This window comes from Rhineura floridana, chromosome 8 (assembly GCF_030035675.1).
Source record: "Rhineura floridana isolate rRhiFlo1 chromosome 8, rRhiFlo1.hap2, whole genome shotgun sequence".
NCBI lineage: Eukaryota > Metazoa > Chordata > Lepidosauria > Squamata > Rhineuridae > Rhineura > Rhineura floridana.
Genome location: NC_084487.1, coordinates 111014810 through 111041044, shown reverse-complemented (window position 1 = coordinate 111041044; position 26235 = coordinate 111014810). Strand labels below are relative to the sequence as shown.

The 26235-nt window shown below is 42.9% G+C and overlaps 1 protein-coding gene and 1 long non-coding RNA gene across 7 annotated transcripts in view; one reads left to right on the top strand and one right to left on the bottom strand.

Moving 5' to 3' along the window:
• Positions 1 to 9163: 9163 nt before the first annotated feature.
• Positions 9164 to 18176, bottom strand: LOC133390916 (uncharacterized). Its single transcript, XR_009764496.1, has 4 exons — positions 18088 to 18176; positions 16631 to 16697; positions 11663 to 11705; positions 9164 to 10450 (listed from the first exon to the last, which is right to left on the bottom strand). It is a non-coding gene; the product is annotated as an uncharacterized LOC133390916 (long non-coding RNA).
• A 1300-nt stretch (positions 18177 to 19476) lies between these two features.
• Positions 19477 to 26235, top strand: part of LHFPL3 (LHFPL tetraspan subfamily member 3) — a 425978-nt gene continuing 419219 nt past the window's right edge. For 4 of the 6 annotated variants that reach the window (XR_009764495.1, XR_009764494.1, XR_009764491.1 and 1 more), the window contains exon 1: positions 19477 to 19593. The gene's annotated coding sequence lies outside the window, so the exon portion shown is untranslated. Of the gene's footprint in view, positions 19594 to 19890; positions 20204 to 20534; positions 20761 to 26235 lie in introns of those variants that run through there. The other 2 variants (XR_009764492.1, XR_009764493.1) reach the window with 2 other exon arrangements.

Genomic DNA, 26235 nt, shown 5'->3' with positions numbered 1-26235 from the left:
TATCTCTGGCTGACAGTTCTCGTGACAGTACTGAGAAGTGAACCACACAACCGCATCCTTCCAGGCTATTTTTGGGTCATGCTTTGCTAGCCAGGGCATTCCCAGAATCACATCAAAGTTCGAGAGATCTGACACATACAAGGAAATGAGCTCTTCGTGCCCAGGAATTTCTAGCTTTAATTCCTCTGTGGCTCGAGTCACTCCACCTGACTTCAATGGTCTGCCATCAATAGTTTCAACCGACAAGGGGGTTTCCAATTTCCATTGGGAGATTCGGTGACGTTTTGCCAACTTTGCATCAATGAAATTGGTAGAGGCTCCACTGTCAATCAGTGCTGTAGAGTTCAACATTACTCCTGTGGAAGTTGTAATCCGAATAGGTAGCACCAGTACCCCTTTTGAAGGGGGCTGTGCTACCGGAGGCCCTTTGTACACAGCAGCCCCCAGCCCTCCGGCCTGCACGAGAGCTGGGTACTTTAGTTTCCCGACGGCCCTGTTTTATCTCCTTTAAGCCCACATTCCCTAGCAATGTGGCCCGGCTTTGAACAGTAAAAACAGAGACGTTCCCGACAACACCTTTCTTTTTCCTCCTCCGATAACTTTGGCCGAGCCCCTCCCGACCCTTCTCCCATGTTACCTGACACCCCGGGAGTCGGAGGGATTTTACTGCGAGAGGCTGAAGCTGAGTATCTCTGTACATCCTGTTTCCTCTCCAGGCGCCTTCCTTCCAACCGGTGATCGATTTGCAGGCACAGCTGAATCAGCCCAGGCAGATCAGTTGGGGGTGTAGTTCTGGCCAGATCATCCAAGATCTCGGCATTCAGTCCACTTCTGTACATAAGCATCAGGGCTAAGTCATTATAACCAGTTTCCTGGGCCAGAATTTTAAAGGCATTGGTATACTCTGAAACAGTTCCTTTCCCTTGTTTCAAAGCGCTCAATTGCCTCGCCACAGTCTCCGCTCTTTGAGGGTCCTGAAACATCTCGGTCATGGCTTGCATAAATCCTCAATATCTTCCTAGGATGGCATCCTTTCTGACCAGATAGGGAGTGACCCACTTGGCAGCTTTCCCTTCCAATAGACTGATCACGAAAGCCACTTTGGCCGCATCACTAGGAAATTCTGCATTCCTAATGTCCAGGTACATTTCACATTGAGCCACGAAGGTGGAGAGTTGCTCACTCTGTCCCGCATACTTAGGTGGCAATCCAATCGGGATCTTAACCACAGCGGCTGAAGGGGTTGTCCGCATTTGGGTTATCATGGATTTCAAAGTTTGGTTGTCAGTTTTCAATGCCCTTACTGACGCCAACAAGGTTTGGACATCTGCCTGCAAATCTGCAACATCAGTCCTCAGCTGTCGCACTTCCTCCGCCTCAGAAGTGGGCTTTGTCCCCCCTGCTGCTCCCTGTTCCATCTTGTCCCGTTCAAGTGGCAGAAGCGTTGAGGGTTGGGTAGGTGGTTCTGTCAAACTGTCGTGTCCAGGTTGGGGCTCAGGAACCAGACCAATTGGTGAAAGCAATTCAGTTTTTATTAAAATAATATCCAGGCAAAGACTGCACCGTCTCATGAACTTCAATTACAAAACATAACCTGCGACATAGAAGAGAGTTGACAGAACAAGGAATCACTATTCCCCCCGTCCCTTAAGAAGGGGGCAATCGAGTGCAAATTCTCTCACTCCGCCTCAAAGTGCCCTCACCCATACCCCGCCTCTCCCCCTTCTTTTGCCGCCTCTTTTGCTGTCTCCTTGTACGTGGTGAAGGGGGTGCCAATGCCCCCTCCCCTTCTGAGAAATCTGACTCGGGTATGGGGGAAAGCGGGGGGGCAATGCTTAAACCATCTGGCTGCTTCTCCTTGCTTATTCCTGGATCAGGAGGGGGTTAGAACTCATGGACATTCAAAGAAGCTGAATGTTGGAAGATTCAGGACAGACAAAAGGAAGTACTTCTTTACTCAGCGCATAGTGAAACTATGGCATTTGCTCCCACAAGATGCAGTAATGGCCACCAGCTTGGACGGCTTTAAAAGAAGATTAGACAAATTCATGGAGGACAGGGCTATCAATGGCTACTAGCCGTGATGGCTGTGCTCTGCCACCCTAGTCAGAGGCAGCATGCTTCTGAAAACCAGTTGCCGGAAACCTCAGGAGGGGAGAGTGTTCTTGCACTCGGGTCCTACTTGCGGGCTTCCCCCAGGCACCTGGTTGGCCACTGTGAGAACAGGATGCTGGACTAGATGGGCCACTGGCCTGATCCAGCAGGCTCTTCTTATGTTCTTATGGATTCCCCCTTGCCCTCCCTTCTTCTCCAACTTCTCCAAGCCCAGAGGGGGAGGAGGCGTGGGAAGCTCACGGTAGGAATCTATGTCTGTTGGACATTCAAGGTCCTCGCTCCCAGACAGTTCTATCTCAGAGATTCCCTCCCCCTCTTCTGCTTCTTCTTCACACGGCTCTGGCCAAATGACCCCCTCCCTCTCCTCATCTTTTGAAACATCAGGGCCCCAATCCTGCATCCTGACACCTGCATATTTGTAGATCTATCCTCTTAACATTAAAAGCTTTCTAGCAGTCCATTATATGCACTTGCTGTTCCTTGCGAAGGTGAAAGCATTCCCATTAAGAGCCATTTCTATTGGGACATTGTTGTTACCAAGTGCTTATTTATTTATTTATTTATTTATTAAACTTATATACCGCCCCATAGCCGAAGCTGTCTGGGCGGTGCACAAGACTAACATCAAAATACAATAAACACATATTAACAATTTAAACACATTAAAAAGATTTAAAATTTTAAAAGATGAACAATTCCAACACATACTAAAAACATATTAAAATGCCTGGGCGAAGAGGAAAGTTTTAACCTGGCGCCGGAAGGATAGAAGTGTTGGCGCCAGGCGTATCTCCTCAGGGAGATTGTTCCATAAATCAGGGGCTTGGTCTTTTGAGGATCACTGTAAGCACCTTGACTCTAGCTACTTTCATTTTTCCTAGGAAAGTTGGACTAACCCTGGCTGTCCATAAGCTTCATGCTAAGACAGCTTAAGTTCACACCTGTTAGCTCCAATGGGAGAGCCTCTTGTCAATTTTGGGTAATTGCATGTGAACAGCAGACATACAAGTGCCTTTCGCATCTCTCAATTCACAATGAATCAAACCATCTAAGAGCACACTTTGAATTTGGCCCTCTTAGAGCCCGGTTGCAATACAGCAGTACCCTTAAAGTCCTATCACTGCTGGTCAACCCGTTAACAGCAATTAGCATCTAATTAGCATTCAGAAAAGAAACCTTCCCCTGGAGGTATGCATAGGAACTGAATGTCTCTATTCATTTCACACCCAAGGAAGCTCTTCGGGCGGCTCTCATCAAGACAGTTGCTTCTGTTTGCCATGTAGGGAAAAACCCTCCAGGTTTAATTCAATCTAAACGAAGGTTCCCCAGTTGGGCCTTGAGTGAACTCTTGAAGGGTCCATTTCATGGATTGCTTGGAGGAGGATTACTTTGTGGGACACTCGAGACTGCCTCTTCCTTTAGTTAGCTTTGGCTCACTTCCTACCCTACCTCTCAATATTCCACTCTCTTCTCTGTTTTTGCTGTTTTGAACTTCATTGAGTTTGGGATCTGAGGGAGCAGCATCCCCTCTTAGTCTCATTCAGGAAGCTTCTCTTGCTTCCGGATCCCACAGGATTCAGCTAACCCCATCTCTCCCTTACAACCAACCCCATGAACTTCTAGCAGTTGTGATCTCTGGACTCAGCTCTCATCTCACTTTTGCAGGCCCTAGGAGAGGTAATATTGTCCCTTCTCTCTCTCTCTTTCTCTCCCCCCCCTTTCAGTTTTTTAGCCTTGCTACCACTAGCAGTGCCCTCTTGTCTGAATTCCCCTTCTTATACCACTTAAGCTGGTAGCAGTCAATGTAGTGGGGCAGAGCCACCCTCCCAACGTGAGCATCACTTGCAGCTTGCCTAGATGGGGCAGTACAGGGCAGCAGTGTGGCTGGGGCAGTGTGGATGCACTGGTGGAGCCAATTTGGCACTCCTGTCAGTGTGCCCATGCAGCCTGCCACCTTGCCCCAGCACCAGACAGATAAGTCAGAATGATGTCAGTGTCAGGAGGCCACTTCCATGGCTCTGCCTGACCACAGCCAACACTGCTGACTTCACCCACTCTGGTCACAGTGTCTCTCATCCCTCCCCTTCTTTTCTCCATCTTTGGTAGGTGGTTCTTCTTACCTCACACTACCTCAGCAGTAACAACTGTGATATGGATCATACTGGTTGCATATCATTTATGATATGAATCTGATACGAATGCTGCTAGCTTAACTCATCATTTTTCATCCTGTAATCTGCATATTTCGATTTGTAATGAAATTGTATATCTTAAAAAAAACAAAACTCTGGTCTGTTGTCTGAGAATTAATTCTCCCATGTACTAGCAATAGGTGTAATCCCTCCATTACACACTGGGCAAAAGATCTCATCGTACGTGTCTGTCAGAAACACATAGTAACATTTCTCCACTGCGTGTAATGCTTGCAGTACCAGAATGCACCTGTGGGAAATGGCAAAACACAGGGTCCACTCAAGCCCAAGGCACAGTTAGGAACACTTAAAATAGCTTCTGTAGATCCTGAATCTTTAATAAAGTTCCCAAATTCGAGATGGATATTAGTGGGCCACAAACACGGATATATCCAAACTTTTTTAAAAGGGGAAAGCTATGTCAAAAATACGCTGACGGAAGAAATGAAAGCGCAACTGAGCTTAAAAGGAAAAAAGTATCAATAAAACAGCAAGCACACCATAGACACAAATGGACCATCAAGTATTTTGAAAAAACAAACCAGCACCGCAACAGCAGAAAAAGGCAATGCCCTAATTCTGGCAAATAAGGGGGTCATAAATGGTGTAGGTTAGAAGATGTACAGGACATCCAAACCAATCAACAACCAGTTGGGAAGTATTGTGTGTAAGCAGGCTAGCAAATTATGTTGGGAGTTCCTGGTACAGAGGGACTGTCTGATGTAATGTTCATGTTCCATGGAGAAATACTTCTGAAAAACATTCTATTGAACACAGTGGGCTGTTTCACACATGCATGTTCATCACTTGATTGAAACACCTAGTGGTGTTTTATTTATTTATTACATTTATATCCCACCTTTTCTCCAATGAGCTCAAGGTGAGGTCCAAACATGGTTCTCCCCTCCCAATTTTATCCTTATAACAACCCTATGAGGTAGGTTAGACTGAGAGACACTGACTGGCCCAAGATCACCCAGTGAGCTTCATGGCCTAGTGGAGATTTGAATCCTGGTCTCCCAGGTTCTAGTCTGACACTCTAACCACTACACCAAAGTGGCTCTCAATGTATAAGTGCATGGGCCATCACATATCTAACACCACAGCTAGAACTTTCATATCATCACCTTGTACACACTGATTTTCGCTGTTCACATAGCTGCCAGTCATCAAGTAAAGAAGAAATCCAGATACGTATACACAAGGGTGAATCAACCCTATGTCTAAACTTTATTTCCTATTACAGGCTCTTCCAATAGTTTAACTTAGTCACACGCAACAATGCTTTATAGGCTGTGTTAGATCTGAACTCTGATTGCTATCTTTGCTTCTGCAAAAGCTGTGCTTGCCTTCAGATTTTCTGGGTACAGTATCCTGTAGCCTTAATTGCTACATTCCAAATGTAGATAATGACCATCTTGTGCTTCCCTGATATTAGGTTCTGTCTGATCTGGGACACTGCTTAGAGTTACAAGAACAGTTAATCCTCAAAATGGATGACCTAATTCATATATTACAAGGCCCAGGCTCAAATTGGAGGATGGCATGCCAAAGTAGATTATGATGATCAAAAGGAATGTCCACAGAGAGATCTAGGAAGGCCTTCAACTTATACTACTTAAAGGTTGTTACGGTTATCCATCCTGCTCCCTCTACTCCCATTCTCAGTGAGTCAGCCAAGGTCCTGAAGCACTAGCCATACTCTCAAGCCCTTCACTAACATTTTTGAAAGCCGACCCAGCTCCTGTCCCTTGTCTTATATTCTGATTTCATGACACACACCCAGGAATGGAATTTAGCATTGGATCATAGCCCAGGTACACCCAACTGGATAAACAGTCTACAAGTGGGTGCAGATTGTTATTGGCACACTGGCACTGAAGACTAATAAGGCATACAAACTGTGTAATAAATTGGCTCCTGGCTTACTTTTTGTAAAGGTTACTTTTTCTTCCCCAGATGAACCATCCTACAGTAGCACTTATTAGTTCCTTCCCATTGTGTTGCTAAGTGCTGTGAAAAGATTTAAAGAAGAGATGGTCTGAGAGCTCCTTCAATTGATCTGCTCTCTGGGGCACATCTCAATGACATACTTTTTTCTCTTCCCCCCACCCCACTTGCACTTTCTCCTGTTCAGCAACGCAGAGCCAATGCAGTCTGGGTACAATGAACCGTCTGCAGCCTGTTCTTGCTGACCCAGCAATAGAATTTTTAACTAGGTTCTGATTGCAGGATGTTTTGTTGCTACCGTTGTGCTAATAACAAGATGCCAAATCAATTTCTATATCTCAGGTTGGATTTTCAGACAATGGGAAGCAGGTTCATTTTTTCTTGGCTAATCAGACGGTTTAAGTTGGACAATGGAAAAAAGAACATAGTGGTACAGTGGCTGGGACACATTCAAAAAGCGTAGCCATGATGGTCCATTAGGAAGGGGAAAATACAAACATCAGCATAGTATTTGAGCCAACTTCGGTGAGTGGGGTGAGAAGAGAAGAATATTGCTGGTAAAAGGAGCAGTAGAGTCCTGTTTTGCAAAATGTGACAGTCTTATGGTGACACAGGAACATCTACTTTGCACATCATCTAAAATTAATTTCTACATTGTTTTCCTCTACTTTTGCTCTCTGCCTTCCACAGGACCTAGGTGTTCTGATTAGAGCTAGAGACAGACCTGAACAAGTGCTTGCTTTTATGTTCCTATAATGGAGAGCTGACTTTGCTTCTGCCTTCTTTGGTACTACCTGAGGCCTTTTGGCTCTGTGCAAACCAACTTGATTCATCTCCAGATAACTTCCTGAATCACTCTCTTAAAACAGTTTCATATTACAGATGAGCCTCTACTGTGATTTCTACCACTAACATATTTTTCTCTTTTCACATTTATTTTGTTTAATATCTGGCTCCAGCAATATTTCCAACTCTGTGCTGTTCATTTAAGCTCTTGTTAAGTCCAAAGCACTGGTCTGCAGAAAAGGCTGTCACTCTCTGCATGATTCAGTAGTCTCGCCTCTTTCCAAAAAGCCTCTGATGGAGTGGTATTAGTTCTGCCTCATCTCTGTACCATGTGCAAGAAGCCTGGCTGACTGGCAGGCTCCTCTCTGCATGACTTAGTGCTGGACACACTTCCTTCAATCAGGAGTTGCATTGGGAACAGTGACTCACTCACAAGACTCACTAGCAAGTGAGCTCTTCAATGGGAGAGTATTCACACAGAGCGGTTCACAAGTAAAATACAAAACAAGCAATAGCAAAAACCAATTAAAACCACCCAAACTATAACGTCAAAGCAGCAGCAAGATAATACAGTCCAATAAATTGTTCAGCAATTCAGATTTGAAAGTCTAATTGAACAACATCAGAAGGACCCAAAAGCCTGGGTGAAGAGGGGCATCTTCAATAAATGGTGAAAGTGAAATACTGATTATGCCTAACACATCTCCAGAGTTGGGAATTCTATAAAAAGTGCACCACGAGAAGGCTCTTGCCAGCCCAGCCTAGTCCTCTCCCAGCAGTAGGATCCTGAATAGGACTCCTTCCAAAGATCTCAATGGCTGGACTGTCACATATCAGGAAGTTAGTGCTGTGGTCTTGCCATCTCCTGAAGCTTTGGCTACTACTCAGGTTAGGACCAATGACCAATAGGGACAATATTATATAACAGGGACAGAGAACCTGTGGTCCTCCAGATGTTGCTGGACTTCTCATCAGCACCAGCCAGAATAGCCAAGGGTCCAGTTTAATGGGAGTTGCTGTCCAACATTTAGGAGGACACTATTTCTTCATCTTTGCCCTACAATGTAACTGGAGAGGGAGGCAGGTGAAGATGTTGTTGGACTCCAGTTCCCATCAGCACTAGCTAGCATAGTCAAGGGTCAGGGTTGATGGGAACTGCAGTCCAACAACATCTATAAGGACACAATTTATCCATCTTTGCTCTGCTAGAGAAGTGGAGGGGCAGGCAGGTGAAGATAGCTGCTCCTCCTATTGGGGATACTACTACTACTACTACAACAACAACTAATAATAATAATAATAATTGCCATTATTACAATTATTATTTCCAATATTCTTTAATGGAGTAGGTGGCCTCTCTCTCTCTCTCTCTCTCTCACACACACACACACACGCAAGAGAAGTACTTCCTCGCATCTGCCTTTTTCCCATGTCACTCCCTGTTGTCAACCTGGGCCCCGGTCCAAAGTCACCTTCCTCAACCAGGCACCATCTCACTTCCTTCCAAACTCTGCTGGGGTGGGACGCTTTCCTTTTATGCTGGCCTTGCCCCTGAGCAACTGCTCGACTCACTGCCTCAGTGGTGAAGAGTCCTTGGAAATGCCTGGGGGCTGGATGAAATTATGCCGGGGGCAGCTTCCAGGGTTTGATTCTAGAACATACAGATTCAAATCCCTGCCCAGCTCTGAAGCTCACAGAATCTCCCTGGGCCAGTCATTATTACTCATAGAGCAGTTGCAGGGATAACATGGTGCTCTGAGCTGCTTGCAGAACAGCTGGAATATGACTAAAAGAAAGAAAGAGACTGAAAGGGTCCCCCTTGTATGATTATCCATGCACCAACTTTCAGGGAAGAACTGATTCTAACTGGCTGCTGTCCAGTTCTTAAGTTGTTTCTCCTGGAAGATCACCAAAGCTGCAGTACCTTGCTGGAAGAGACTAATACTGGCATCTTTTAGCTTTTTGTGACTAGGTCTCGGGCCTCTCTAAATTAGCCTGTCCAGATCCTGAGCAACTCTCCATCTGATTTAGAGCCCCTGGGTTCCACATGAAGATCACCATGGAATGACTTTAAAAAACACAAAACACTGGTCTGGATCTTGCAAAATTTATATCTTTTAATAGTCACAGAGAAGTGCTTATGATAAATCCACCCTGCAAGTATGGTTGCCACAGGACATGGTTATGTTTTTCAATCCCCCAAAGCAGCGAATAAACAGGGCAGCTGTGGCTTTTCCCTGCTTCCATTTGTGATCCTGTCATCTCCTTCACTTCCCCACCAGCTCTCCAGAGTCCTAAACTGATGCCTTAAATACAAAGTAGCACTAGTTTTTATAAGGCTGACGTCACAGGTTATAAAAACAGCAGACATTTGCCTAATACCGGGTGTGCACACACTGTTTCTCATAACACACGAAAGTTAATGTACACTGGGTGCATTGCATAGGAGAGGGGTAACCAATGTGGCACCTTCATGGAGCCACTAAAGTCTTTGTTGGTGTTGGCAGGGTTGCCTACCTTGACTGAAATTATGACTGAAATGATCATTCTATTGTGGCCAAGACAATAGGCTGTGGTCGGTCGGTCTGTCTGTCTGTCTGCCTGCCTGCATGCGTGTGTGTGTCTGTGGCCCACAACAGTTTGTCCAGTTTGCATCTAAAAAGTTTGGTGACTCCTGCCATCAGAAATCATGATTGACCCTGGAGATTCCTATGGTATTGATACATGGTATATACACACAAAAATATGAATGTAACTGACTATTCTCATACATTATAGGAGCACCATGGGGGCACATAGATTAGTGGCAAGTATTTACAAACTTATTTCTACATGGTGTAAAGCAACTACCAGAGGCTGATAGAAAGTACAAATCTTTGCCTGCTGCTTTTTTAGGAGGTTAATTACTGCCCGTTGTCAACACCTTGCAGGCAGGTCTGTTCACGTCAGCAGAGATGCCAATCTTTGATTTAAGCTTTTTGCAGCTAGCTGCAGCTTTCTGAATATAGGTTTTTGATGTCGAGGGATCAAATTTCTATGTAAAATTATTCTTTAGCCACTTCCGCCAGATAGGAATCAGCCACCCCACATAGATTGTAATTGAGTTCATGCTATTCCTTTCAGCACCTCCATGGCTCTGGTGGTTGAGAATAACATTTCTGTCATTGCCAATGAAGCATTTATCACAACTATATCTTCAAGAAAACTTCAGGCTTGCACCAGAATTGCTCTGTTATGGCTTAAAGGTAAACACGGTCATTAGCTCAAAGAGTCTGGGGGTATCACCTTTCTCTGGCCGACAAAGACTGGAACATTTTGAAAAATAAATACAGGTTTTCTTGTTTTGTACAAGGTCTTCCATCACTTGGCTTTTGGTTGCAGGGAACTTTGAAAACATAACCCAAAACCTAGAAGGAAAAGAGAAAGCCACCATTTATTCTACCCATTAATAATTATCATTTATATGGCAATCAAGTGTACAAAGGGCACATAGCTCAGTTATTCTCAACAGTCATGACAATTATAATTTCTCAGTTAAAGACAATTAAGGCTCAGTATCTGCATTGACTTTGTTGTTGTTATGTGCCTTCAAGTCGATTACGACTTATGGCGACCCTATGAATCAGCGACCTCCAAGAGCATCTATAACGAACCACCCTGTTCTGATCTTGTAAGTTCCAGTCTGTGGCTTCCTTTATGGAATCAATCCATCTCTTGTTTGGCCTTCCTCTTTTTCTACTCCCTTCTGTTTTTCCCAGCATTATGGATGTTTCTAGTGAATACTGTCTTTTCAATATGTGTCCAAAGTATGATAACCTCAGTTGCATCATTTTAGCTTCTAGTGACAGTTCTGGTTTAATTTGTTCTAACACCCAGTTATTTGTCTTTTTCGTGGTCCGTGGTATCTGCAAAGCTCTCCTCCAACACCACATTTCAAATGAGTTGACTTTTCTCTTATCCACTTTTTTCACCGTCCAACTTTCACATCCATACATAGAAATCGGGAATACCATGGTCTGAATGATCCTGACTTTAGTGTTCAGTGATACATCTTTGCATTTGATCTGCATTGACTAGCTGACTGAATTAAGAGATAAATCAATGACTGGTCCTTGTAACCTAACCATGTCCAAAATTTCTTATGTTCAGGAGCTAGCCATATTTAAGGTGTTGAAACTCCTGTTTGGGTTCTTTTGTTTGTATTCCAGAAGGAAGATAGAGTTAGGGTCCTCCAGCTGGTTAGGCTTGCCTACCTTTACCTGTGCCCTTCTCTACCTAACTTCCTTCCGTTGTAAACTGATATGCTCAGGGAAGCTGACTTGCCCCTCCTTCCTTTGTCTTTTTCTTTGACTTCGTCTCTCCTGAGCCATGATGGCAGTACCCAAGTCTGGGCATTGCGCCTCCAACTTAGTTAGAACTAGATATGCCTTTCCTATCTACAATATATTTCTATAAATAAAGTAGCTTTTCTTATTTTACTAAGTCTTAAGTCTCAGTGATTTAAATGCAGGATTAAAAGCCTGCTTCTAAGGTAAATACACACACTGCCTACTCCAAGCTCAGATGCTGAGTTACTCTGCATATTTCCATAACAAAAGGAAAATAAAATCTGAAGAGACCTGCAATGGGTTGATGTGCAGGATAGCTCAAGCCATTTTGCTGCTTCTTCCCCAAAGTCAAGGTCCATAGAACGAAAGAGAAGAAAATAAGCATAGCACTCATCAGTCTCATTTTGACAGGTCCCATCAGCCAATAGGAAGAAATAATACCACCACCAATAGGAATCAAGAATGGCCCCTAGTCCCACCTCCTGCTCTGCCCCACCCCTTTTATATCAATTTAATGTAAAATTCTAGGCTCCACCCATTTTATATCAATTTAATATTAATTTATATAAAAGTATAAGCCATATCTCTTTTTAGTATCATTTTTAATTATTGATTCCCTTCTCCCTCACCTTGGTGTGGCCATGTGTGGTGTGTTCAACAAGGTAGCATTCTGAGCTCCCTCTGGGAGGTGCATGGCTTAAATAAGGAGGGGAGGAACATGTGTTTTGACCAGGCCACACAAACACACATTTCATCCCTCCCCCGCTGCTTCTGTGTAGTGTCTTTATTTAGCAGGATGACTTCTCACAAGGCCTTATTGAAAAGAGTATATAATTCACTAATAGGCAAAAAACCTTGCGGTTTAAGAATGTACCTATAGCCCACAGATATTTCTATCAAACTTTAAAAAGCAGGGAAATTGGGCAGCTATAGTGAATGCACCAGAAGAGCAGTAGACCTGAATTCCTCTCTGAGATATTGGACTGCCCTACAAATTTGTCAGAATGCAAACACCATTTGGGTTGGTCTTTCACAGTCCAATCCACTTGCTGTATAGCTTGCAAGAATTTGGTAATGTGCCTCTGAGTACAGAGATATCATTGGCTTAGGGGCAAAGAGCGCTACTCCTCCCCCACCCTATCAGGGGGCCCTCTGCCAGGCCCTACCTGGCCGCCTTTTGGCACCAGCCCTGTCTGGAGGGAACCTGCTGAACTGGTCAAGCCAGCTTCTTTGTTAATTTAATAGGTTGGTCGGGTCAACAGACACATGTCTAAAGACTTGGTGAAGAGCAGATGTGTTCCCATAGGAACAAATGGCCAGTGATGCTCCTTCAGGAGGGTAGCCCTTGCCCCTCCCCTGGCTGGGGCCAGGAGGTAGCTTTTGTATTAGTTTTGGCTGATCTGGAGCTGGAAACAAAGAGCATATCACTCTCTGTGCTGAATCCAAAGCAGTATGGCTTGGGGGAGCCCTCCCAAGGATGTCTGCAGAGGGGGCAAGGGGGCACTTACCTCCCTGGAATTCTAAATGTAATGGTGGGTGGGTGGGTACCAAAGACCTGCTGTAACAATTCATTGACCTCCCCTTCCCCCCAAAATTCTGTGGACACTCTTGAGCCTCCCTAGAAACATAATGGGGAAGCAAGATCTGTTGAAGAGTTAATCCTGTGAGCCCTTCCATCTTGTGCTCAGGTTGTGTATGGAAATGAAATGGAAATGGACTGCCTTCAAGTCAATTCCAACTTATGGCAACCCTATGAATAGGGTTTTCATGGTAAGCAGTATTCAGAAGTGGTTTACCATTGCCTTCCTCTGAGGCTGAGAGGCAGTGACTGGCCCAAGGTCACCCAGTGAGCTTCATGGCTCTGTGGGGATTCAAACCCTGGTCTCCCAGCTCATAGTCCAACACTCTAGCCACTACGCCACACTGGCTCTCAGGCTGTGTATATGTGTAAATAAAACCATATATGCTACAGGCACGACAGTCTTCTCTGACCTGGGTAAGCACAAGTCTCTCACCATTTGGAGATTGGAGTGCACAATACAATACATAGGTAGGAGGAATATACACACTAGCGACTGCTGCATCTTTGTGATTTTTAAGTGCCTAATAATTTATGGGGAATTATAGCTTGCAATAACACCTCATGAAAGTTGCAAAAGTAGCTGAAGGGCTGAAATTGTAAGTAAAGTAGCAAAATATGTTACGATGACCGTAACTTCTGAAGTCCAAGCATAACTTCAGACTTGGAAGAGCCTCCATTATAATTTTTAAAGTACCATCGGAATATGAAATGCTTTACAGAAAATACAAGATGACATTAATTCCTGCTCCAAAGCGCTTTCCCACCTCTCCATTTGAGAAGCAAACACATAATATGGTGGTTTGGGCAAAGGTGAAAAGAAAAGCTAAGGTAGATGTTAAGCCCACATTTGCTAGGGAACATGGGCAATGCCAGTATGATGCTAAAGTAGTGGACTAAGAAGAGCGAGGTTCAAATTTCCACTCAACGATGAAGCTCACTGGATGACATGGGGCCAGTCACTGTCACTCAGTTTAACCTACCTCTTAGGGTCATTGTGATGATAACTTGGAGGAGGAACCATGGATGCTTTCAAGGAACTCAAGGTGGAAAACTTTACCTATCCATGTAACAAATAAATAAACCTCTATTCCATGCAGCTTATGAGCAGGAACAATTTATCTTTGCAGTGAGATCTTAGAATTTAATCAGCCTGAAAGGTGCACAGTTTCCTGTGGGGTGGGGGCATAGTAGAATTGGGTGCTTGCCCTGTGTGTAGAAATGATGAACTACACTACTGGAATATCAGGAAATAGCTTTCCATGCACACTGTGATCCTAAAAGTACTCTGTAGTCAATACATTTGCGTGCCACCCCAATCTCCAAGCGGTGTGAAACTTCCAGGGGTTCCTGCACTTACCCAGGGTTTGGTTTCCTTGGAATGAAGGTCAGCGGAGACTATGGTGTCTTTATGATATGTGGTTTATTGACACACATTCACAGCCTGAGCATAAGATGGAAGAGTCCAGAGCATTAGCAGTCCAATTGATCTTGCTTTTCCATCAGGCTTGTAGGAAGCACCGCAAAGCAATAGTGCAGAAAGCAGGTCTCTCTGGTTCCCAGCTTTTCCAGACTAAACTAAAAACACAAGCCTCTTCTTGGCTCCAGGTCTGGGGAGGCAAGGGAAAGGGCCTCTCTCCTGAAAAGAGTTCCAATAACAACAGGATCTCTCTTGCCCAAAATCTATTCACCTGATTATGGAAACTTGACAGACCCATTAGTTCACCTGGCCACTCTAACAGATTAATAAAGGAGACTAGTGTGACCAGTGTAGCAGGGGTCTTCCTTTGCAAGTTATATTTCTTACAGGCACAGAATTAAAGGTTCTCAGAGGTATCCAAACTCACCCCCACAATCCTATAACAATACATTTTAATGGCTACATCTGGAAGGAAGGGGGGCCATTCTGATTGCATTTCTTGCTTCCTGGGGAAGGGGTAAAAAGGTAGCTCTGCTCTTTCCTCTCTCTTTGATATTATGGGAATCTGAAGTACTGGGAGAAAAGACCCATAACTAAAAAGACAAAGGAAGGGAAGTCTCTCCTTAGCATTGCAGTGAAGATCCCCATGCACCCATATCATCAGACAGCAAAACATCACTGAGTGATTTTATTTTTAACAAGCTCCTGGGAAGTGCTGAGATTCCGCCATTCTAGAAGACACATAAAATAGATGTTTCACCATGAATTATGTGGCATATTCTGACAGAGGTAATCAAGCTTTAGGAAATATGCACAATTCCGCCCACCACCCATTTTCCTACGTGTCTGCAAATTGATTTCAGTACAATGGAAGAGACAGCCAATATTTTCTTAACAGGAAACCTTTGCTGCAGCTCAGGACTTTCATTCTGTCATGTGCTGGGCAGTTGCTTTTGTTCAAATGAAGTTATCCTGAGTGCTACTGAACTATTTTTCTGCCTTTGGAGGTTGCAGCTCTGCCATCCACAATCCTCCCAGAATTCTCCAGGAACTGAAAGGGCTGTCACGGCATTGTCTAGGTGTTAAAAGATTATCTATTTACTGGAATGGTAACTCACTAAATTACCACATTATTTAAATTTTAGATCCACGCTTTAGAAGTGCCAAATGAAAAGTTACTATGAAATGAATTTTAAGATCTTCTACAAGTGGAGCTGCAGAAATCCAGGGATTCTTTTTAAGCTACTAATATGGTTGCCAGCCTCTAAACCAACTTCCCCCTCTATCATGTTGCCCTAGCTATGGTCTGATCTGCAGTGATTAAAAAGGTAAAGGTGTCCCCGCACTTATAGTGCGAGTTGTTTCCGACTCTTAGGGTGATGTCTTGCGATGTTTACTAGGTAGACCGTATATATGGGGTGGGATTGCCAGTTCCTTCCCTGGCCTTTCTTTACCCCCCAGCATATGCCGGGTACTCATTTTACCGACCACGGATGGATGGAAGGCTGAGTGGACCTCGACCCCTTTTACCGGAGATTCGACTTCCTCCTTTCGTTGGAGTCGAACTCCAGCCATGAGCAGAGCTTTGGCTGTGTCACCACTGCTTACCAGTCTGCGCCACGGTGATAATTAGGGTGGCATCTCAACAAAAATTAAAGAAAGGGGGAGGGAGAATGCAACTCAAAAAAAAGAAGACACAGATTTGCACAAAATTAGCATATGCTAATTATATGGGTCGTAGTCAACTAAGTCCTACTCAGAGTAGACCCATTAAATTAATGAACCTAAGTTAGTCGTGTTTATTAACTCCAATGGGTCTATTCTGAATAGGGCTAGCACTGAATGCCACCTTATGTTTATACATTACCAGTTTAGAAACGATTGATAAATACAGTAAGAATACCTAATGGGGAAGACTGTGACCAGGTGACCTGTGTCTAGCTGCTCACTTTTGATGGGTAACTTCAAGGCCTCTCATCACCTTTCTTACAGTTCTTTACCTTTAAATGATATTTGGGCTGGACAGCCCTTCAAACAGAGGACATCTCCAAACAGAGGACAATCCTCTGTAAAATAGGCCGCATGGTCACCCTAGTGAAAGCATTCAGTCTTCTATAAAAAGTTCACCTGCTGATTTTCCACATATTTCAAAGCTCTCTTAAAGAGACACTAGCAGGGAAGGCTGTTTATTTTTGTCTTCTGGCCAGTTGCCAACCTGGTCACTTATCAAAGCGTACTAATTTACTGCCATTGTACTCACAGACTGATCCTGTTTGGAAAGCATGGATAATTGCCAGAAAAGACTTCTCTCCTGGCCCACTATTAGACTGTGTTGGGTGAAACAAAAAGAACATGTCATCAACCAAAAGGATTTGTACGTTTTAGTCAAAGCCATTCTATAGTCTTAATATAAATTCCACTTCCCCAGAGAACTCTGGGACTTGTAGTTTTGCCAAGGGTGTGTTCTTAGAGAGCTCTTACGGATGATTCTCAGCAACCTCACTGAACTACATTTCCCAGGATTCTTTGGATGAAGCAATTACAGTTTAAAGTGAAATAAAACCAATACAAGTTTGTAGTATAGGTATGATCTTTGTCTGCCTTGAATCTGTGCTGGCTGCAGAATTTGGGTGTTCTTGAATAAGTATCCTCAATGGCTGACCTCAGCTGGGCAATGGAGGGTGGCAGCAAAAGACCAAGCACTCTCTCATACAGCATCTTCCTCTCTTGAGTGTTCCCTGAGAAATGCTGTTAGAAGCAGCGGCCCCGTTGCTGGTATTGGGACCATGGCAACTATCTAGTGAAGATCACCAATGGGTATCTTTTATGACCCTGTGGTCATTTGACCAGGCACCTCGGAGCAGCTCCTCTAACCACTCTGCCATGGTGTGCCAGGCGCCATGTCCCAAATCTTATCCAGCCAGCCATTTAATGTGGTCTCAGATGTCTTCCAATCACTGGCAAGTTCTTGGAGGCTGGTATAGGCATTTTTACAGTGAAGCTTGGAGACCACCTAAGGGCAATTACTCTGCTCCTAAAGGGGGGATACATAGGAAGATTTCCTCCTTTGAGGGTAATCCTGATCCAAGAGAACCTGCTGGAAGCTGCAGAAAAAAGACACCCTCTAGCAAAGGGTGTGTATATGAAAATAATTCCCTCCTGGATTTAGATTCCTCTGTGTACTGGAGCAAGAAGTCTCCAATATAATTCCTGAAATTCATTGGAGGCTACTCTTCCCACATTTGCTGCTGTACCAGGTATGAAGACAGAGCCCTCATTACCAATCATAAAAGAGCCTAATGCAGTTCACTGAACTGCGCTCAAGCAACAGTGTAAGGCCAGGGCCTCCTGACATATGTCAGGCTCTTTTAACACTTCCTTGCCCTGACTGCTCTTCAAATAAGCACAGAGTGGCATCCCACTGTTTGTCTAATAGCATATTGTAATTTATCCAAGAAGTCTCACTTTATTGGAATGCTCTGCACCTTAAGTCCATTATGTTTGCCTTCCCACTCAGCTAGGTGATTTTAACAACGCACCAGTCACTCTTCACCTGCTCTGGCTAGACAAATCAACAAGGTCGGTATCTGCTTTGTTGAGCTATCCTTCTAGGTTTAAAGTAATCTAATTTTAAAGTGGCTTATTGTAATCAGCATATACGATGACTCTTCTTAAGTATACCCTTGAATGTCTCTCTCATACTTAGAAACCACTTACTCATCAGTCGTGGAGGAGGCAGGAAAGGAAAGGAAAGGCAGTAGTGATGAGAAATAAGGGGGAGACCAGAAACATCTCAGAAAGAAAGATGCACCTGTTAAAAGAGTGGGGAAAGGGTGGCATATTAATAGAGGAAGATGGAGGAGGAGACTAAAATCCTTTTTTGGTCATTCAAATCAGTGACAACAACAAGGCGTTCCCCCCCCCATCCATAATCAATCAATCCTGATTTCATTGAATTTAACTGAAAGGCTGAAGAACATAAGAGCGAGGATGGATTCTTGGAAATCCATATATCAAGAAAGAAGTGGAAATAAGGTGTACGCTCTATGGGCTGGCGGGGGATGCCCCCAAAGGCCAGGGCAAGGAAAGGTAGACACCCCTTCCACAACAACAACAACTGAGAGCTACAGGTCAAAAAGCTAAAAAAGCAGAAAAACTGGAACAGAGAGTAAAAAGGCATTTAAAAAAAATAGCACAGGAGTAGAGTTGCCAGGTTCATGGCCTGAGACTGATCCTGTATCTTTAGGAGGAAAGAAAGTCAGCCAAGTGCAGGTGTCCTTGCAACCCTGTAATAGGAAAAACCACAAGGTGGAATTCTCCCTTCCCCCTGCCCAACTTTTAAAGATACAGAAGACCTCTTGGTTGAAGCCTCCAAGAAGTCTTCTGTATCTTTAAAAGTTGGGCAGGGGGAAGGGAGAATTCCACCTTGTGGTTTTTCCTATTACAGGGTTGCAAGGACACCTGCACTTGGCTGACTTTCTTTTCTCCTAAAGATACAGGATCAGTCTCAGGGATTGAACCTGGCAACCCTACACAGGAATGAAGGCTGGGGAAGAGAGAGTAAATTATACAGCTTTCTATTTCCCTGGCAGTAAGAAATCATTCAGTTTAATAAATCCATGAGAAGATGATTGGTCATGGATCATCACCTGAAAAAAAGATGTGTTACATTTATACATATGGTTGGTACATCTCCTAGGCTCTGTCTTAAGCGTTACACCATTGCTGGTGAGCTGGTTTCCCCCATTTTACAGCACAATCTTATGCAGGATTGCTCAGAAGCAAGCCCCACTATGTTTATTGGGGCTTACTCTCTGGACATACATACAGGACTGCAGCCTAAGAGAATTAACATTCCATTTTACAGATTGGTAATTGGGGCTAGAAAAGACTATGAGTTTTAGAGGCCCTTGGTTATGGACTCAAGTCCACTTCCCTATTCAGTGGAACACACCACAACTGATAACCCTTTATTCTTCAGTGATTAAATGTTATGAACGTTTGCTTTGATCCTTAATGGCCACATGAAGTGGTGAAATGCAGTAGGCTACAATTCTGTACATACTTACCTGGTAGTAAAAACCCCTGAACTAATTGGGAGTTATTTCTAGGCAGATATGCATAAATATGCTGTTAGAGTTCTATTAATCTCTCCAATAGCAAACTGACGTGATGAATGCCAAGGGAAATTGCGCCAAACCAAGGCCACTGGGAAACAAGAAGGTAACAGCATGCATGGGACAACCATTAAGTTTACAGAAATAATGTTTAAAAATTTTTTAGAAGAAATATTGAAGTAGGTACATACACCTCTAAAAGCAGCATGTTTTAATACCCACAGAACATTGAGTGTCAGATAGAAATTAAAAACAGGGAAAGGAGGAGGATGAGATGGAGTATTCTTGATAGAGTGACCAGACAGAAAAGAGGACAGAACTTCAGTATCCTGAATAGCTAACTGGAAGATGGAATTTCAACAGGTGTAGCTTGTTATCCCACCCTAATCTGGGAGGGAGGGCATGGCTAGGTGCCTTGATCCCTGCCCAGGAGCACTCCTTTTAGGAGGCAAAGACACAGTGCAATTTTTTGTGGCAGGCTCCACTTTGTTACTATTAATAACCATTTATTTAATGCTAACAGACTGCTGGATACTGTGCAGCACACTAAGTGACATGACTCACATTACAGAAGGCTTACTTTTTAAGGATGACTAAATACAGAAACTAATTACAAAGCAGCAATTTACCACAGCCATGTATATTGTCCTACCAAGTGAGGAAATGTTACTACACATCTGTTTTACACCTGATCAGAAATCTGGGTAAGCAACCAGGTAAGAATATCTTCACTATCTGGCAGCCAGCACTCCAAGAAAGATAGAATAGAAGTGAGGACAGCTCTCTGAGAATATCAGTTTACAACACAAGGAAAAGAAGCAGAGGAACACAGGTAAGGATAGGCAGCCTAGCCAGCTTGAGGGTCTACTTTTTATCTCTCCTTAGGCATGCAAAGAGAACCCAAACAGGAGTGGTTCTTTCCACACTTCCAACAGCTCAGTGGTAGAGCATATGCTTTACATGCAAAAGGTCCCAGGTCAATCCCCAAGTAAGGTCAGGAAGAGACCCCTTTCTGAAACAATGGAAAGTGCTGCCAGTCAGTGTAGACAATACTCAGCTAGATGGACCAATGCTCTGAATAAGACCTCTTCCTAAAAGCTGCTTACTTGTTTCAGATTTCCCTTTTATTTACTGTGTAATTTGCTTTGCGGCACTTGAGTGTAAATGTAACAGATATATGATCATGATGATATAATATTTGGACCTAGATACAATAATTTGTTTTATTTAATGAAGAAACCTGAGATTCTTTGGTGTCCTGAGCAAGCTACAGGTAAGAGCCTTATTTCATAATTCATACTGAATTCTACACCGCAACTTCCAGCAAACTAGTTTTCTGCTGGCAACGTATTATAAATGAAGTAAAGGTTTGCTGGAAGAATTGCCTGGGTTATCTGATTATTGAAGCAGACAGGCATGCAGATGGGACAGCTAAGCCAATTGTCTTGCTGCTGATGTCAACAATGTTGTTGTTGTTATGTGCCTTCAAGTCGATTACAATGTAATCCATCCTTAATCTGGAATTGGATTGAAAACACAGTTGATAATAGTAGCAGTGACTCTAGAGATGAACAAAATTATGTTCAGTACTAGAGATCAGAAGCATTTCTTTCCCTAAAATTCTATTACTGAAACTATTAGCATCTTAATTTACATGGTTGCACAAAACCCAATATTATTTCTTTAGTTAATCTGTCCTTTCCCATGAAATATTTTTAAAAACATAAAAAAGTTTTAGATCTGTAGAAGTAGAATCCCTAAATGACAAAAAAGGTTCTTGATTTATAGCACAATCCTATGCATATCTGCTCAGAAGTAAATCCCATTGAATACAGCAGGTGGGGCTTAATCCCAGATGAGTATAGAATTTCAGTCTTACTTCTCTAGTGTACTAGCCTCTCTTTGACTCGTTATTTTTTGAACCTGAGCAGCACTCAAAGGAATTGCTTACAGTAGCTGAGATATTCTCCTAGTTATGCAATTAGCCCATCATCTCTTTTATTAAAGTGATCTTTCCGTTTCTTCATGAGAATTGTAATATTGGAGTTGACCTCATCTTCAAGCTCACCTTTGCCCTGTTAATAGCTGCAATCAGCTTGGCTTCCCCCTGACTAGATTTTCCATGGTACCACCAAAACTCCCTAGCCTACTTTGGTCAACTGCTTATACATTCTTGCATTTCATGCCCTGGTCATGAAGGATCTCAGATATCCATTTAATTATTTGCTTCTCCCCTTTCTGTCCACTATAAAATCCTATCCACTTTCTCTAATGCAGAAACTTTCACCTTCTCAATCTGGATGATGATATGACACATACTACAGCTGCACTAGGCATCTTTGCCACTGGCTAATGCTGTCTCTTTTCTTCCCTGTTTGATGACAAGTTCTTAGCTGCAGGGGTGCTGTTTAAGAAGTAGAGTGGATCCCTTGTGTTTCAGACCATATGTGATTATTTCAGCTGCCTCTATATATTGCTGGCCATCTCTCATATTTTGCACACTGGCTATTGTTATAATCTAAATGTTAAGTGGGCCTAGGCACTAGGTATGCATACCAAAAGCACATATCACTTCTCTTTAAAAAGTGTATGTGACAGTCTTTGTAATTTAATTTGTTAGTTGATCCAAGATCAGACTTTTAAACTCAGTTAAGAATCTTCCCATTCTACTCTGAAATGTAGCAGGAGTGTAGCAATACATATGAAATGTACTTTGATAACCAATTTATGTGTGTGCATTGTGCCAGTGTTAATGTTATGCAAGTCAGTTTAAATATGGGTTCATGCACAGGATTTAACTGTTAAGGTGCAACCCTTTATCTACTTACCGTTGAACTCATTCACTTCTGAGTAAACATATATAGAATTGGAGCCTCAGCCCATCTGGATAATGGGAATAATACTGCTGACGTACCTCCTAGGGTCATTGATTTAGGGCCCTTGGGGCAAAGATTTGTCTTTTTCTACACATGTTACTTTGTAAAACATTATATTGCTAAATCATTTCCTTTATTATAACAGTGTTATCTGGAGTTCTATTTTCAGCTATTTATATTCCACCTAATAGTCACAATTTCTATGTAAAATCCTTAGCCAAGCAGCAGCATTGTTGTTCATACATATTCTGATTGCCCAGATATTTGCAGGAACAGTGGGAGGAGTAAATTGTATGATATATATGCTTGTGGATCCACTCCTAGTGGAACACAGTCCAGGCATCTCTCTTACCTTCTCATTGATCAGTAAGTGGAAGATGGGCCAACCTGTAAGCACGAATGGAGTTCTGCAATTATAGATGCACATACTGAGTGGTCTTATATTGACTTGGTGAGTCTAACCTAGAATTGTTTATTTGAGTAGTGGTGACTCTCCAAAAGTCTCAGGGTGACGGTTTTCCCAGGAATGCTAGCTTAGAATCTGTTCTGCCAAACTGGTGATGCTAGAGATTAAACCTTGGGTCTTCCACATGGATGCCATGTACACTACCACTAGGTATGGTCTCTTGTCAAAACAGACAGGAGGACCTTTTCCTGGCTGGAGAAAATCCTGATCACAAGGCAACCAGGAAGGAACGATTGAAGCAGGTGTATTTAATTCATTAAAAACACATATCATAACCAAATTACAAAAACACCTTTTAAATATTGTTTCTTACAAATATTATTTTAGATGGCGACAAATTCCCTGCCTCCCCCCCCCAACTAAACCACACAGTCATCAGTACTGAACAACTTTAACATCTGCTGCAGCTTTAAGTCTAGGGTGTCGCAGACAAGGATGAACATAGTTAGACTTTCCTTATGATTGTACTGGCTTTGAAAAGCGGAAACGCAAGTGCTTTGATAACTTGATGGAAATGTAATCTAAGTACCTTGTAACTCAAGTAATGAGTGGTTTTACAGTCTCCTCCTAAAAGCCATCTTTGTAGCTTTCCTATGCAATTACTGCTGAGTGGAACGCAACAGATTGTTTTATGCCTGTTAACAACAACAAAAAAGTGCTTCAGGGTATTGTTTCCTTCTCTTTCTCTTGAAGCAGAACAGCCCCCACCACCATGACAGCATGTACTTTTCTGTTATTTACAAACCCTAGGCCTCTGAACTACTCATGTTAATATTGAGAAAATTCTGCTGTCAAAATGCAGACCATAAAATGTGATAAGGAAGCACTTCCAAGGGACAGTCAATGGAAGTGCAAGTCCATGTCGGGATTGTTAATGATTAAAGGGACACAGTTTTAGTCTGGCTCGTATACCATTTTGTATTTAGCATAGTGAATTATTGAAGGCCTTTCCCCATACCAGTCCTTCAGAGTCTGCCCACCTCCCACCCCTGCCATACAGACATGAATTACTCTTGCTCTCCCAATTTGCATTGTATCATTAGTAGGAACTAAGTTAGTAAGAAGCAGGAAATACTACTAACAATAGGCACTGCATATCAAAGGTTTGCGATTCCTCTCTAGTACAGAAAAGAGCACAAGTGAACAAATGTGTATGTGCACATGAATTTTTAAATTTAATTTAATTTAATTTTTTAATATAATTGTATTAAAATTAATTTAATTTTAATCATTATATCCAGAAACAGGAATAAAAAGGATGGCTAGAAGCCATTGACTTTTGAGAATCTTTGCTAATGAGCCCTCACTGGAAAGTTACAAGTGACTGAACTGAGGGGAGAAATTTGTGCGTCCTGTCGCCTTTTGCATTTTATCCCCTCTTGCCACTGAGGTTCCTGGACCTCCAATATTTCACCTCAAGCTGTGCAGACTAAGGACAGATATATTATTCTCCCAGCCACTATCGTCTCCCCACCTGATCCATCAGCCAGCTGGCATTCTGTTTCGCTGAGTCACAAACATTTGCTAAGTTGTATTCTATATTTCAACTGTGTTTTGCTCAGCTTCAGGGAGACCGGCAATTTTTTACATCCACTCCTTCATAATCTTTGGGAGTGTGTTCATTTTTGAACATCAAGATAGAAAAAGACTTCCTTCTGGTTATTTGAGGCTGAGTAACATTGGCAAACACCCATTCTTTTTGATGTTTGGAATGAAGGCCTTTGCCAAAGTCTAAAGCCCTATTAGAAGCTAATCCTTTTTGCTGAACCGCTATTGACTCCTTCTATCTCTACATTTCTTTTTTTACTGCAGTCCACTTGAACTCTCATACACCCCCCTGAACACCTCTTCCTCCATGTTCAAATCTTACTCCTACTTTTAGCAATAGTTGATCTTCATACACTCTAGCATCAGTTCTTTTCACTATCCAGGTTGACCTAGAAACTACTCAGTTAAAAAGTTATAACTCTGACACCCTATCATTGAACTTTATTCATGTTTCTCTCTCCCCTAGGCTTTCATCTCTTCCATATTAGCCACCAAATTGCCAGAAAATCCACATTGTGTTTGCCACTTTGAGTTTCTTGAGTTTCATGTGATCACTGTGGCCTGAAGTATCTTTTCCCCGCTTCAGTTGGTACATCAGCAGCATCCATTCCTCAACAACTGAGACCTTGCCTCTGTGATTTATGCTATGGAAACTTTTGGATTGAGCTACTACAATATGCTCTGTGTGGTGTTGCCCTTGAAGATTGTTTGGAAACTACCGAATGTAAACAAGAATGTGGTGACCAGGCTTCTGATGGCAGCTGGCCACAGGGAGCATATTACACCTGACCTTTAAAGAGCTGTATTAGTTGTTTTCTGGGCACCATTCAGGGTGCTGCTTCCAATCTTTAAAGCCTTCCTTCCTTAAAATAATGTTTCTTTTAATAAGTTCTTCCATGTACGAAGATCTTCTGAGGAGAACCTTTTAGATTAACTCTTGCTTTTACAGGTGTGGTCCGTGGCTGTAAGATTTAGAACATGTTCCATGATGGCACTCTGGTTGTGAAGTTCCTACCCAGAGAAGTTTACTTATTCACTTTTTTATCTTGCCTCTAGAAACTGGCAAAAACAGTTTTGTTCCAGAGAGCATTTGCCTTGCTGGGATTTAATTTCAGATGAGGCAGCTTAAAAAAAAGCAGAACTGGAGAAATGCTGTATTTTCCCCTTGGATTATGTTGCTGTATTTGTTGTGTGTTCTATATTGTGATTTTAGTATCTTTGTTTTATTGTTAACTCTTCTGAAAATGTTACAAAGAAGTGGTATCAGCCCTGTAGCCAGCCTTCCTTGTTAGATGGGGCAGCCACATTTCTAGGAGGAACATTGGGGGGGAGGTGTATAGCACCAGTCAACCCACTGGTGGAGAGGACATGAGGGCCGGGCCAGGGGAAGGAAAAGACCATGACCTTCCCCCTCACTTCTCCATTCAGAGCATGTGTTACATGAATATTACATACTCCAAGTTTAACATGGATGGCTTTAAAAGAGGATTAGACAAATTCAGGGAGGATGAGGCTATCAATGGCTACTAGCCATGATGGCTGTGCTCTTCCACCATAGCCAGAGGCAGTATGCTTCTGAAAACCAGTTGCTGGAAACTGCAGGAGGGTGTTCTTGCACTCAGGTCCTGCTTTCAGGCTTCCATGAGCATCTGGCTGGCCACTGTGAGAACAGGATGCTGGACTAGATGGGCCATTGGCCTGATCCAGCAGGCTCTTCTTATGTTCTTAATTGGTTGAACTGTCTCACCCTTTTTTGAGAGATCCCCAGGAATACCAGACTCAGAAGCTTTACTTTGCTTATAGCTACAGTCCTCTTTCACCTGTGGTCTGTCCCTGTTTTCTGTTTCTTCATGAACTG